Here is a 14,026-nt window from a genome sequence, read left to right as displayed (position 1 = left end):
CATTGCCGAGATCATGCAACGGATGTTCCTAGTGGATTGCGTATATGTCTCAACCTCGTCGACACTGGAGTCAGACTCCGTGTCGACATCTGTGTCTGTCATCTGAGGTAACGGGCGTTTTTTGAGCCCCTGATGGCCTTTGAGACGCCTGGGCAGGCGCGGGCTGATAAGCCGGCTGTCCCACAGCTGTTACGTCATCCAGCCTTTTATGTAAGGAGTTGACATTGTCGGTTAATACCTTACACCTATCCATCCACTCTGGTGTCGGCCCCACAGGGGGCGACATCCCATTTATCGGCCTCTGCTCCGCCTTCACGTAACCTTCCTCATCCAACATGTCGACACAGCCGTACCGACACACCGCACACACACAGCGAATGCTCTGACTGAGGACAGGACCCCACAAAGTCCTTTGGGGAGACAGAGAGAGAGTATGCCAGCACACACCAGAGCGCTATATAATGCAGGGATTAACACTATAACTGAGTGATTTTTCCCCTAATAACTGCTTGTATACACATATTACGCCTAAATTTAGTGCCCCCCCTCTCTTTTTAACCCTTTGAGCCTGAAAACTACAGGGGAGAGCCTGGGGAGCTGTCTTCCAGCTGCACTGTGAAGAAAAAATGGCGCCAGTGTGCTGAGGGAGATAGCCCCGCCCCTTTTTCGGCTGACTTTTCTCCCGCTTTTTTCATGGATTCTGGCAGGGGTAATTTATGACATATATAGCCCTGGGACTATATATTGTGATGATTTGCCAGCCAAGGTGTTTATATTGCCCTCAGGGCGCCCCCCCCCCCCCCCTGCGCCCTGCACCCATCAGTGACCGGAGTGTGAAGTGTGCATGAGGAGCAATGGCGCACAGCTGCAGTGCTGTGCGCTACCTTGTTGAAGACAGAAGTCTTCTGCCACCGATTTTCCGGAACACTTCTTGCTTCTGGCTCTGTAAGGGGGCCGGCGGCGCCGCTCCGGGAACGAACACCAAGGTCTGGTCCTGCGGTCGATCCCTCTGGAGCTAATGGTGTCCAGTAGCCTAAGAAGCCCAAACTACCACCAGTTAGGTAGGTTCGCTTCTTCTCCCCTTAGTCCCTCGCTGCAGTGAGTCTGTTGCCAGCAGATCTCACTGTAAAATAAAAAACCTAAAATATACTTTCTTTCTAGGAGCTCAGGAGAGCCCCTAGTGTGCATCCAGCTCAGCCGGGCACAAGATTCTAACTGAGGTCTGGAGGAGGGTCATAGTGGGAGGAGCCAGTGCACACCAGGTAGTCCTAAAGCTTTCTTTAGTTGTGCCCAGTCTCCTGCGGAGCCGCTATTCCCCATGGTCCTTACGGAGTCCCAGCATCCACTTAGGACGTCAGAGAAATTCTACTTAGTTGGTAAAATGCTTGCTCGCAGACTACGAGCAGCAAGCTTGTAACAGAATTAAATTTGTCTTTTCTCCTACAGGTTCTAAGTTAGCGAAGCCCTTAGATATTGCTAATCAATTTGCAGAATATTATACACTGCTATATAATTTACATTCTGACCCCCTCACATTCCAACCTACCTCTGAATCTATAAAGTCCTTTCTATCCTCTGTTAATCTTCCCTCTTTGACTCCTGATCAGCTAGATACCTTAAACATCCCATGGACCGCACTCGAGGTTGAGTCAGCGATTAAATCTCTCTCTACAAACAATGCCCCTGGCCCCGATGGATTTGTTAATGATTTCTATGTTACTTTTACAGACCGTTTCTCTAATATCTTAGCTTCTTTATTTAATAAAGTCACCCGTGTTGGCGCCTTCTTCCTCCTAGAGAAATGTTGGAAGCCCAAGTAGTAGCAATTCCCAAACCAGGGAAGGACCCAGTTTATTGCCAAAATTATCGACTGATTGCACTGCTTAACAGTGATGTAAAGCTTTATGCTAAAATGATAGCGTCCCGTCTTAATGCTTATTTACCCTTGTTGATTCATCCTGTCCAGGCTGGGTTTGTGTCTGGCAGGCAGGCCTCTGATAATACCCGCAGAGTCTTTAATTTGATAGATAGGGCCTCTGAAGGTGAAGGGTTTCTTTTACTATCTCTAGACGCTGAGAAAGCATTGACAGATTAAACTGGTCATATATGAGTACTGTTTTAGCTAAATTTGTTTTTTTGAATCAGATCTTGTCATCAATCTTAGCAGTTTGCCAACAGCAAGGGTGTTCAGTAATGGCTTCCTGTCAGATGCATTCACAATTTATAATGTACACGTCAGGGTTGCCCTCTCTCACCCTTGATATATGTACTTTGGGATTGAACCCCTGGCTGCTAAAGTTAGATCAGACAAAGCATTTCCCGGTTTGACTCATGGTCAACTTTCTCACAAGCTCTGTCTCTTTGTGGACGATGTGCTTTTATTTGTATCATGTCCCTCCTACTCCCTTCCTCATCTACACTCTATACTAAACAGTTTTAGCAAAGCCTCATATTATAAATTAAACACAACCAAAACTGACGCTTTACCTATTCACTTATCAGATTCAATCACGGCTGCTTTACGTTCTCAGTATCTATATAACTGGAAATCTGACTCGCTTACATATCTTAGGATACATATTCCCTCTTCCACCCCTCAAGTCTTTGATGTGAATTTATCTACCCTGTTACTTACCTTCCAAACCTTGACATCTTCTTGGCTTCTATATGAAATATCCTGGCTAGGACGTTTATCTGCCTTTAAAATGTCTTTACTACCCAAGCTTATGTATTTATTTCGGACCATACCCTATTCTTTCCCTAAATTTTACCTTGATAAATGCAGAATTATTTTGATAAAATACTTATGGAAATCACATCCCTCCAAACTGGCGCGTACTAGAATGACTCTTCCTCGTCACCGAGGAGGTCTTGCTCTCCCTGATTTGATTTTATACCAAGAAGCTTGCCTGCTGGTTCAACTTAAATCCTGGAGACTTTCCCATTCTAAGTCCTTGTGGGCACACATTGAAAATGCTGGCTGCATAGATTACCCCCTAGAAGACCTGCTGTAGACTCCAAAAGCCCTATGCCCTATAAACTTATCCATTCTTCCTTCTACGATCTCATCTTTACGGGTATGGGATAATTTAATAAGCAAACTCCCTGAATTTACTGGCCCATATGCAGCTTTTTCATTAAAAGCTGTAAGTTAATACCCAACTTGAATATGTCTGTATGGAATGCTTGCAATATTCATACTCTCGGTGATTTACTGAATGGAACTGCTTTTCTTTCATTTACTCAGATACACAACAGATTCTTCCTCCCGCATAAAGAACTGTTTCACTACTTTCAGATTAGACACTGGTTTAAGAGCTTACCCCATTCACAAACTCCTCCCATCTCTATAGCTCAGTCTGTTTTATCCCGTGTATTATTGCTTAAATCCTCTAAAGATATATCTTTTTGGTATAATACACTCATAGCATTAGCTCCGTCCCAAAAGTCTAATGCCCAGAAACGCTGGGAGAAAGATTTAGACGTGTCCATTACTGACGCACAATGGGAGAAATTATACTGTTTAACATTCCGCATGTCAAGATGTTTAAATCATTCAGAAATGCCTGTTAAATTATTGAATAGACTATATTTGACCCCAGATAGATTGCACACCTTCTGGCCTTCCTGCTCTCAATTTTGTTAGAGGAATTGTGGAGAAATAGGCCATTTGTTTCATGTATTTTGGTCATGTCGCTTTCTCCAAATTTTTTGGGCAGATGTTTTCAAGTTGATAAAGTTTTACGATTGTCTCTAAGCCCATCCCCCACTTTGGCACTGCTCCATATATATCCCGCGGAAGTTCCAGTCTCCCAGAGATATTTACTGGGACACATCTGTATAGCAGCAAGGGCAACATTAGCCCAAGCTTGGAAACAATTGGTAGAGCCCCCTGTTCTAAAAGTATTTCATAAGATTAATTTTCATTATACCATGGAAACTGCCCTACTCCTCTTCTGCCTCCTCACCTACTCTGAAATGGTTATCTTGTCATGAATATGTCACAGATGGAGACGGTGCTGCCCTTATATCACACCCAGCTAGGGCATCCCCCTTACAATTTAGCTTGAACGAAAACCCTATCTCCTTAATTATTTTTTCTTTTTCTGTGTTTTACTTGGCCATGATAACTGTAGTATTATTGCCTACTCTATTTTAATACTTGAACTGAGGATGATAAACCCTATAAAGTCCAGTTCTGTGACTTTGTTTGTCCATCTAATGTACCACAATACCTGGTTCGCTAATATGTTCCTTGTTTATATATATATATATATATATATATATATATATACATATATATACACAGTTGTGCTCATAAGTTTACATACCCTAGCAGAATTTGTGATTTTCTGGCCATTTGTCAGAGAATAGGAATCATAACTCACAAACTTTTCTTTCACTCATGGTTAGTGGTTGGGTGAAGCCATTTATTGTCAAACAACTGTGTTTACTCTTTTTAAATCATAATGACAACAGAAACTACCCAAATGACCCTGATCAAAAGTTTACATACCCTGGAGATTTTGGCCTGATAACATGCACACAAGTTGACACAAATGGGTTTGAATGGCTACTAAAGGTAACCATCCTCACCTGTGACCTGTGTGCTTGTAATCAGTGTGTGTGTATAAAAGGTCAGTGAGTTTCTGGACTCCTGAAAGACCCTTGCATCTTTCATCCAGTGCTGCACTGACATGTCTGGATTCTGAGTCATGGGGAAAGCAAAAGAATTGTCAAAGGATCTGCGGGAAAAGGTAATTGAACTGTATAAAACAGGAAAGCGATATAAAAAGATATCCAAGCAATTGAGAATGCCAATCAGCAATGTTCAAACTCTAATTAAGAAGTGGAAAATTAGGGATTCTGTGGAAACCAAATCACGGTCAGGTAGACCAACAAAAATTTCAACCACAACTGTCAGGAAAATTGTTAGGGATGCAAAGAAAAATCCACAAATAATTTCAGCTGAAATACAGGACTCTCTGAAAAAAAGTGGTGTGGTTGTTTCAAGATGCACAATAAGGAGGCATTTGAAGAAAAAATTGGCTGCATGGTCGAGTCGCCAGAAGAAAGCCATTACTATGCAAATGCCACAAAGCATCCCGCTTACAATACTCCAAGCAGCACAGAGACAAGCCTCAAAACTTCTGGAACAAAGTCATTTGGAGTGATGAGACCAAAATTTAACTTTTTGGCCACAACCATACACGTTACAGTTGGCGAGGAGTCAACAAGGCCTATGATGAAAGGTACACCATTCCTACTGTGAAACACGGAGGTGGATCGCTGATGTTTTGGGGATGTGTGAGCTACAAAGGCACTGGAAACTTGGTCAAAATTCATGGCAAGATGAATGCAACATGTTATCAGAAAATACTGGAGGAAAATTTGCACTCATCAGCCCGGAAGCTGCGCATGGGACGTACTTGGACTTTCCAACATGACAATGATCCAAAACACAAGGCCTAGTCGACCTGTCATTGGCTACAGCAGAATAAAGTGAAGGTTCTGGAGTGGCCATCTCAGTCTCCTGACCTCAATATCATTGAGCCACTCTGGGGAGATCTCAAACATGCAGTTCATGCAAGACAGCCCAAGAATTTACAGGAACTGGAGGCTTTTTGCCAAGAAGAATCGGCAGCTTTACCATCTAAGAAAATAAAGAGCCTCATCCACAACTACCACAAAAGACTTCAAGCTGTCATTGATGTTAAAGGGGGCAATACACGGTATTAAGAACTGGGGTATATAAACTTTTGATCAGGGTCATTTGGGTAGTTTCTGTTGTCATTATGACTTAAAAGAGTAAACACAGTTGTTTGACAATAAATGGCTTCACCCAACCACTAACCATGAGTGAAAGAAAAGTTTGTGAGTTATCATTCATATACTCTGACAAATGGCCAGATAATCACAAATTCTGCTAGGGTATGTAAACTTATGAGCACAACTGTATATATATATATATATATATACATACAAAAATCCCTGCACTCTCACAAAAACTACAGCCAACAGCTGGGGTGCCAATCAGAGTCCCACCCACTGGGGGGCGGGGCCCATAGTACAATACAGGTTATCCCACACTAGTGGAAAAAGATAGCACTTTCCAGACTTAGCTTCCAATCAATCAAAATAGTAATTTTTAATGTAAGGGTAACCGGAGACCGGTTTCCTGCTATGCTGATATATGCTGTAATGTTGACCCTACTGACTGGACTGTGTATTCCTTGACAAAGGTCCCGCTGAGGACCGAAACATTGGAAATCGTTTTTGAAACCACTTTGGAACTGTGAGATTACCCTTACATTAAAAATTACTATTTTGATTGATTGGAAGCTAAGTCTGGAGAGTGCTATCTTTTTCCACTAGTGTGGGATAACCTGTATTATATACATATATATATATATATACACACACACACACACACACACACACACACACACACACACACACTATATATATATATATATATATATATATATATATGTACAGTATATATATATGTTTGATTTTATTGATGTGTACATCCCCCTCCACTTTTACTATGTTCCCCTCCTCCCTCTTTCCTAATCTTTCCTGTACCCCCCCACACTTGTTATAAATTTCAATAAAAATTGTTGATGTAAAAAAAAACACTGCTTCAGTAACAATGATGTTTTAGCATCTGTGGATATGGCCCCAAAATTCCGAATGTGGCATGTATATGCACACCACAGAGACAACTCATCTATGTACTGGGGTGCCACATTTGTGGTAGAGCACCAAGGATGGCCAAATGACAATGAAGTCATTAATGGGCAATGGTTTCAAAACTATTGATGGTTTTGACATCAATATTTGAGGAAAGAACATGCCCCGGTGGCTGTGACGCATGCACAAAGCAGGAAGGATGGGAAGTTCCAACACAGAGCCTACAACATCAACTGCTGAAACTACCACCATCAGATACAAACAATCAATGGTTTGCATCCATCCAAGGTCAATGTCCATTCCTACACCAAGATCCACAACATGTGGCAACTTTAAATATCAGGTGGGGTTCTTAGGAAATTTGCTTTGAATAAATACTAGGTTTGATTCTGAGTGGAGCAATGTTTTTCTGCGCATGCCTCTGAGTCGAACCACGCATGCGTCTGGATTTAGATGCATGGTCACAGAAGTCTATAGTAAATGTATGGGGAGTCCTGGGTGGTGACTGGGAGATAACAAGATGTGGCTTATCGGGATGCGGTTAAGATACCGGCTGTCAGGATCCTTACAGTCGAAATACAGATGCCGGAATCTCGACACTCGTCAGAATGGCACCGCCGGAATTCCCGCCAGGGTCACTAGATCGATCCCAGAATCCCAACAGCCGGCATCTCGACTGTAAGTATAGCAGCCGGGATAGGGCGGGAAGGGGGAGGTTATGTTTAGGCACCACCCGGTGGAGTTAGGGTTAGTCTGCCGGGTGGGGTGGGGTTAGGGTCAGGCACCACCAGGGGGAGGTAAGGTTAGGCACTAAGGGGGGACAGTTAGGGTTGTGGGAAGGGAAGGTTAGCGGGTAGGGGAGACTGGTTAACCTTCTCACCTCACCCCTGTCAGAATTTCAAAGATCGTGATGCCAGTGTCGGTATTGTGACCGCCGACATCCTGTCCACTGGGAAAACATACTGAACCCGGCAGACAGATCATCGGAAAGATTGCGTCTTACAGGAGCCTCGCAGACTTCTCACTAATACTGGTTGCGTACAGGGAAATATATACTGTAGTGCTGAAATGGTTTTCCAGCTCTGTTATCCCAGCTGTTGACCTAAGTCTAATAAATGTTCAGCATTTACTGACAGCAATAAGTGCAGTCATTTATGTATAAAATACACTACACACACATGTCAAACACTATTTAGAGAGCGCCACCTCTTAGCATACAGTACTTGACTTCTATGACAATGTTTGCTTCAAAAGCCCAGCATTTGGCCACATGCAGACCGACTGATTCTACACTGCATTTTACAAGCTCTGTGATCTCTCACTTAGTAAATTGTTGCCCTTCTGAAATACGAGCGACTGCCTCATGCAAAGAGATCAATTTATCTTTTTCAACCTCTGCAATTTCCAATAACTTTGCGGATGACTTCTGTCCACGACGAACCTAACTTTAATCATAACATCTTGCTCAATTCCAGCTTGACTCACATCATTGTCCGGATTCATGATTATACAACCTACATTGCTGGAGTCAGATAAACCGCTATCAGCGCCAGGAACAGACCGGAATACTCAATCATGTGCGCTGAACTTTGACACTTTTGATTTTAACACAGAGGAAATGATTTGCGCTCTTTAATGGAGAGAAAACGTTTTCAGCTGTTAGTGAGTATTGGTATTAAGTTTTGTTTTTTCACCCTTCATAAATAAAGACTAAAAAGTTGTTTATTATGATTAATGCATGAATTCAATCCAAACGTATCACATCTACCGCGATGGGCTATGCCATTGTACAGCAGCGGAATGATTTGGCTTTTAAAATGTTTTTGTTTAAACTTTAAGGTGAATATATGTTAATTGGAGAGCGGATTAGTCATCGTGACAAACCGTGAAGACATTTGGGGCTTGTTAATAACAACAACTGCAACCTGCTTAATAAATGAATGGAAAAACATGATGAAAAATCTTTTAATCATAGAGTATTTCGAGAATGTTGGCCAGTGTTTGTTCTTTCTGCGTATGGCTACATGGTTGGTTTTTAATTATGCAATCTGGAAAGACTAATCTTATAAACAGTGAGTACATAGGTGATTTTCATTGGCTTTGTAATGTTAATGAAGCTTGTGCTTTCTATCTTCTCCCCACAAATATAAATCAGTAAAAAATATGAGAAAGCTGTACAGTATAGGGGCATATTAAATTGGCCGCAAGATTTTGGCCACTAAAAAACTTGCACCCAATTTTGGATTACCATGGGTATGCACGCTCCTAATACCTGCCGTATTCAGTGAAAATAAATTGGTTGCAGGTTTTTTGAAGCCACAATCACACAGTGTAAGAAAAAAAAAAAAAAGTATGGATACTAACCTATGTGTTTCGGCTGGTGCAGTGGTCTCTGCAGTTCCTGGTCATCTCCCCTCAATCTTTTTTTTTTACTGTAGAGAAGAATTCTGAGAGTGGAGGTGGCTGCTGGGAGGAGTGGTGACGGCTGGAAGATGTAGTTCTCCCTGCTACTGTCTTCGGACACACGCAGTAGGGGGATAGGGAGTCTCACACACACATACAATGAGGAGGGTCATTACACACACACACCAGGGGTCACACATATGCACACATCGGGGTCACACATCTGACAGTGGATCACAGGGGTCACACACATACTTACACACAGCGCTGCTGCAGAAGACCAGCCTGTCGAGATCCACAGGAAGAAGACACCGCTTCAAAAGATGAGTTATTAAGGGCTAATTAAGCTAAATGGAAACCTACAATTGCTTAATTAGTCATTTAAAAAGCCTGCATCTGAATTCAGGCATTCCCAACCTCAGTCCTTAAGGCACACGAACAGTCCAGGTTTTAGTGATAGCCTTGCTTCAGCACAGATGGTTAAATAAAAATAACTGTGGTGATTCAGTATGATATCCCAATTAATAATACCGACAGTGGCATCCCGACAGCCCACCAGAAGTACCCTAAGCCTTCCCTGCCCCCTACCATAAACCTAACCCTACCTTAAGTTGAAGTTGCCTAACCCTAACCCTCCCCGGTGCCTAACCCTAACCATAGGCATTTCTATAATGGGTACAGTGTGTGTGGTGCCCATGGGCTCCTGGGTCTGGAGGGGCTCACACTGCAAACACTACACCCATAGACTATACTTACCCCTCCAGAGTCCCGTGGCGACAGCCCTGCAGTGCGGGCACAAATTACCTGGAAAATGGCCACCGCGGCCATTTCTGAGTGATTTGCGCATGCCTACTGGAGATGTCCCCGGGAACAAGACACAGGCGCCATGTTCCTGGAGACCTGCGCATGCACAATAGACTCTGGCACTATGCCAGAGTCTAGCACAAAAACGAAAAAGGTTTTTGATCCTGCACCGACTTAGGTTGGAAATAAGTATCAATATATAAACCACATAGTGGACAGTGATGCTAAATAGTAGCAATGATGTCAGTCCGTGTGGCGGTGCGCCCAGAGTCAAAGAGAAGAATGTACATATGCAGAAGAAAAAGTATGACTCTTGTTTGGGCGCACTCTTGTTTTAACTATCTATCAATAGATAAGTAAATTCATATAGGAGTAATAACAGTGTGGTAATTGTTTCTACTCTTTAAAGCGCATGAGGGTTGGACACGACTGGTTGGAGATAGAATGGGTGTTGAATGATCAACAGGAGACAACGGTCTCATAAATGGATGTTCAGATCTTAATATTCCTGGATACTTGCATGTCGGAAGTTGGCTATAGACTGAGCCACTTCCCTCTGCCCAAGATCTGTACAAACTGGGTTTGTATTAATGCAGCCCTGATTGAGGTACGATCGTGAAGTGGGAAACCCATAAGCTAGGTCCCACTTCTGAACAATAGCCTAGGTGAAGAATGGGAAAGAAGAAGAGAGAGGTATTGTGGTGTAAGTGGTGATACTGCTGTTGGTATCTTATCTACAGGAAGGAGAGTTTCCTACTTCACTGGGTATTCCCTAGTGGTCGCCCATCTAGGTACTGACTCAGCCTACCTGCGTTTAGCTTCCAAGATCGGACGAGATTGGGCGTGAACGCAGGGGTATGGTCGTAGGAAAGTTCAGACCTGCAGTGCCAATGAGAGTGCACCGAAATGGGAGGATAAAATCCGCCTATGAAGGATGATTGTGAGAAATGCGTGCTGGGACAGAAAGATTGAAAAAGAGGAGATACCAGAAAAAGTTGAGGAAAATGTGTGAATCTGCTGTCCACGTTAGACCGAAGAAGCGTGTCTCCTGTGGGGACACGCTCCTCTGAATCGTGGATGAGAGTTCACGGAAGGAAGAACAGTGGGAGAGATAAAGGAGAAAAAGGAGGCAAAGGAGGAGAAGGGTCCCTGGGGGGTTGCCTAAGGTGTGTGACTACTGCTGGAACCTGGTCCAATGAGTCAGTTAATGCCAAGCCCCAGAATATTGAATTTACAAAGGTGATATGAGCAAAATGTCCCAATGAGGACAGGACTCAGTGGTTGGCACAGGGTTGAACCTGAGGCTGAGGGAAGAGATGTCACTGAACACTTCACAAGAGCATCCGATGCATATTGGAGATAACCTATAACAGAGTGGTTGTAGAATCACAACATGTCTTTCTAATTGATTCCACTCCGAATAAATTCGGAGTGGAATCAATTAGAAAGACATGTTGTGATTCTACAACCACTCTGTTATAGGTTATCTCCAATATGCATCGGATGCTCTTGTGAAGTGTTCAGTGACATCTCTTCCCTCAGCCTCAGGTTCAACCCTGTGCCAACCACTGAGTCCTGTCCTCATTGGGACATTTTGCTCATATCACCTTTGTAAATTCAATATTCTGGGGCTTGGCATTAACTGACTCATTGGACCAGGTTCCAGCAGTAGTCACACACCTTAGGCAACCCCCCAGGGACCCTTCTCCTCCTTTGCCTCCTTTTTCTCCTTTATCTCTCCCACTGTTCTTCCTTCCGTGAACTCTCATCCACGATTCAGAGGAGCGTGTCCCCACAGGAGACACGCTTCTTCGGTCTAACGTGGACAGCAGATTCACACATTTTCCTCAACTTTTTCTGGTATCTCCTCTTTTTCAATCTTTCTGTCCCAGCACGCATTTCTCACAATCATCCTTCATAGGCGGATTTTATCCTCCCATTTCGGTGCACTCTCATTGGCACTGCAGGTCTGAACTTTCCTACGACCATACCCCTGCGTTCACGCCCAATCTCGTCCGATCTTGGAAGCTAAACGCAGGTGGGCTGAGTCAGTACCTAGATGGGCGACCACTAGGGAATACCCAGTGAAGTAGGAAACTCTCCTTCCTGTAGATAAGATACCAACAGCAGTATCACCACTTACACCACAATACCTCTCTCTTCTTCTTTCCCATTCTTCACCTAGGCTATTGTTCAGAAGTGGGACCTAGCTTATGGGTTTCCCACTTCACGATCGTACCTCAATCAGGGCTGCATTAATACAAACCCAGTTTGTACAGATCTTGGGCAGAGGGAAGTGGCTCAGTCTATAGCCAACTTCCGACATGCAAGTATCCAGGAATATTAAGATCTGAACATCCATTTATGAGACCGTTGTCTCCTGTTGATCATTCAACACCCATTCTATCTCCAACCAGTCGTGTCCAACCCTCATGCGCTTTAAAGAGTAGAAACAATTACCACACTGTTATTACTCCTATATGAATTTACTTATCTATTGATAGATAGTTAAAACAAGAGTGCGCCCAAACAAGAGTCATACTTTTTCTTCTGCATATGTACTATGCCAGAGTCTACTGACTGCCGGAGAGGAGGGGGCCGCAACAGATGATGCACGTGGATCCCCTCCTCTCTCAACCCCCCCCCCCCCTGTGCCTAACCCTTCCTTCCCTGCTGCCTAAACCTAACCCTCCTCACTTGGTGCCTAACCCTAACCTCCTCTTAAAAATTGCCTAACCATAACCACCCGCCCCGGCACCTAACCATAACCTTTCCATCCCTGCACCATAACCCTAACCCCCCTCTAATGCCTAAATCTAAGATTACTGCATCAGCATTTCGACCACCTGGATCCCTTCCAGGGGCATTTTAACTGCATCCCAACTGAGGTACTAATCAAGCCACCTGTGCTCAAGCATGGACAATGGATATCACTAAAATCTAGCCTGTTAGTGTGCTTTGAGGAGTGAGGCTGGGAATGCCTGCTCTAATGGTTAGTCAAGCCTCTGTGGTGATAGGTCACACCCTCTCTGGAGACTGGCCACACCCCTAAGCATGGCCCCCTACCACTGGATTCCCCCGGTAGGCTCTTCATGCCCCAGTCCGACACGTTTGCTTGTGTGTTCTCTGTGGTGGTTTAGCTGTAGCAGACCAAGGTGGCATCAACAGCTTTGTTGTATAAAAATATTTGATGTGGTTTTCCTGTGACCAAATAACATGGGAGGAGACGTTTCTCCAGTTAAGTTGACTGAAATGTTTCCCGATTTTTTCTTATTCCATTTTTGAGAGTTAATAAAGAACAAGTAAAGGGCAAATTCGCGGCACACAAGCCATAGGTTGTGGTTTTCCAAACTTTTGCAGAAATTCCGGCTTTTTTTTAATCTTGATTTATAAAATTGCACATGAATTGTCGCCTCAAGATATGGAGAGCTGTAAGCAATTCTGGTTACTACATACTGGGCTCCGTATATTTTATTAACATTCACATGAGTGTATCGACATGGTTACAATGCTGACAATCAGTCTTCAGCATAATCCTAACAGTAAACAGTGCCATACTTGATGTTTTTCTGGCTGCCTCCAGCCAAGTCGGTATTGCACGAGGGGAGGAGGATGGGGGGCTGGAGGGTGTGTGTGGCCCCTCCCAAGTGCGTGGGTGCGGGGGTGGTGACAATCCCCCCGTTTTTGAACTTTCCGCAAGATTGGACCTTGTGTGGGTAATGTAATAGGGTGTGAGAATCAGAAAGTGAGAGATTTTGTGAGAGTTCCCCTGTTTTTTTAAAGTTCCAATTATTTACTCTACATGGCAAAACCAGATTTGCAATGTAAATGATTGCCACTTTAAAAATAAAAACCAGGAGAACTCTCACAAATCACTTCCTGATTCTCACACCCTGTTACATTCACCCCTGTATCTTAAAACCGGATCTTGGGGGTAATTCCAAGTTGATCGCAGCAGGAATTTAGGAGGTCATTCCGAGTTGTTCGCTCGGTAAAAATCTTCGCATCGCAGCGATTTTCCGCTTAATGCGCATGCGCAATGTCCGCACTGCGACTGCGGCAAGTAAATTTGCTATGCAGTTAGGAATTTTACTCACGGCTTTTTCATCGTTCTGGCGATCGT

The 14,026-nt window shown here is 43.7% G+C and overlaps 2 pseudogenes; one reads left to right on the top strand and one right to left on the bottom strand.

Annotated features, from left to right (window-relative positions):
* Positions 1-10,653: 10,653 nt before the first annotated feature.
* LOC135051817 (5S ribosomal RNA) lies at positions 10,654-10,772 on the bottom strand (annotated as a pseudogene).
* A 1,108-nt stretch (positions 10,773-11,880) lies between these two features.
* LOC135054386 (5S ribosomal RNA) lies at positions 11,881-11,999 on the top strand (annotated as a pseudogene).
* The last annotated feature ends 2,027 nt before the right edge of the window (positions 12,000-14,026 follow it).

The sequence above is a fragment of the Pseudophryne corroboree genome, chromosome 2, assembly GCF_028390025.1.
Source record: "Pseudophryne corroboree isolate aPseCor3 chromosome 2, aPseCor3.hap2, whole genome shotgun sequence".
Lineage (NCBI taxonomy): Eukaryota > Metazoa > Chordata > Amphibia > Anura > Myobatrachidae > Pseudophryne > Pseudophryne corroboree.
Note: the sequence above shows the minus strand (reverse complement) of the source record. Positions and strands in the feature narration are given on the sequence as shown.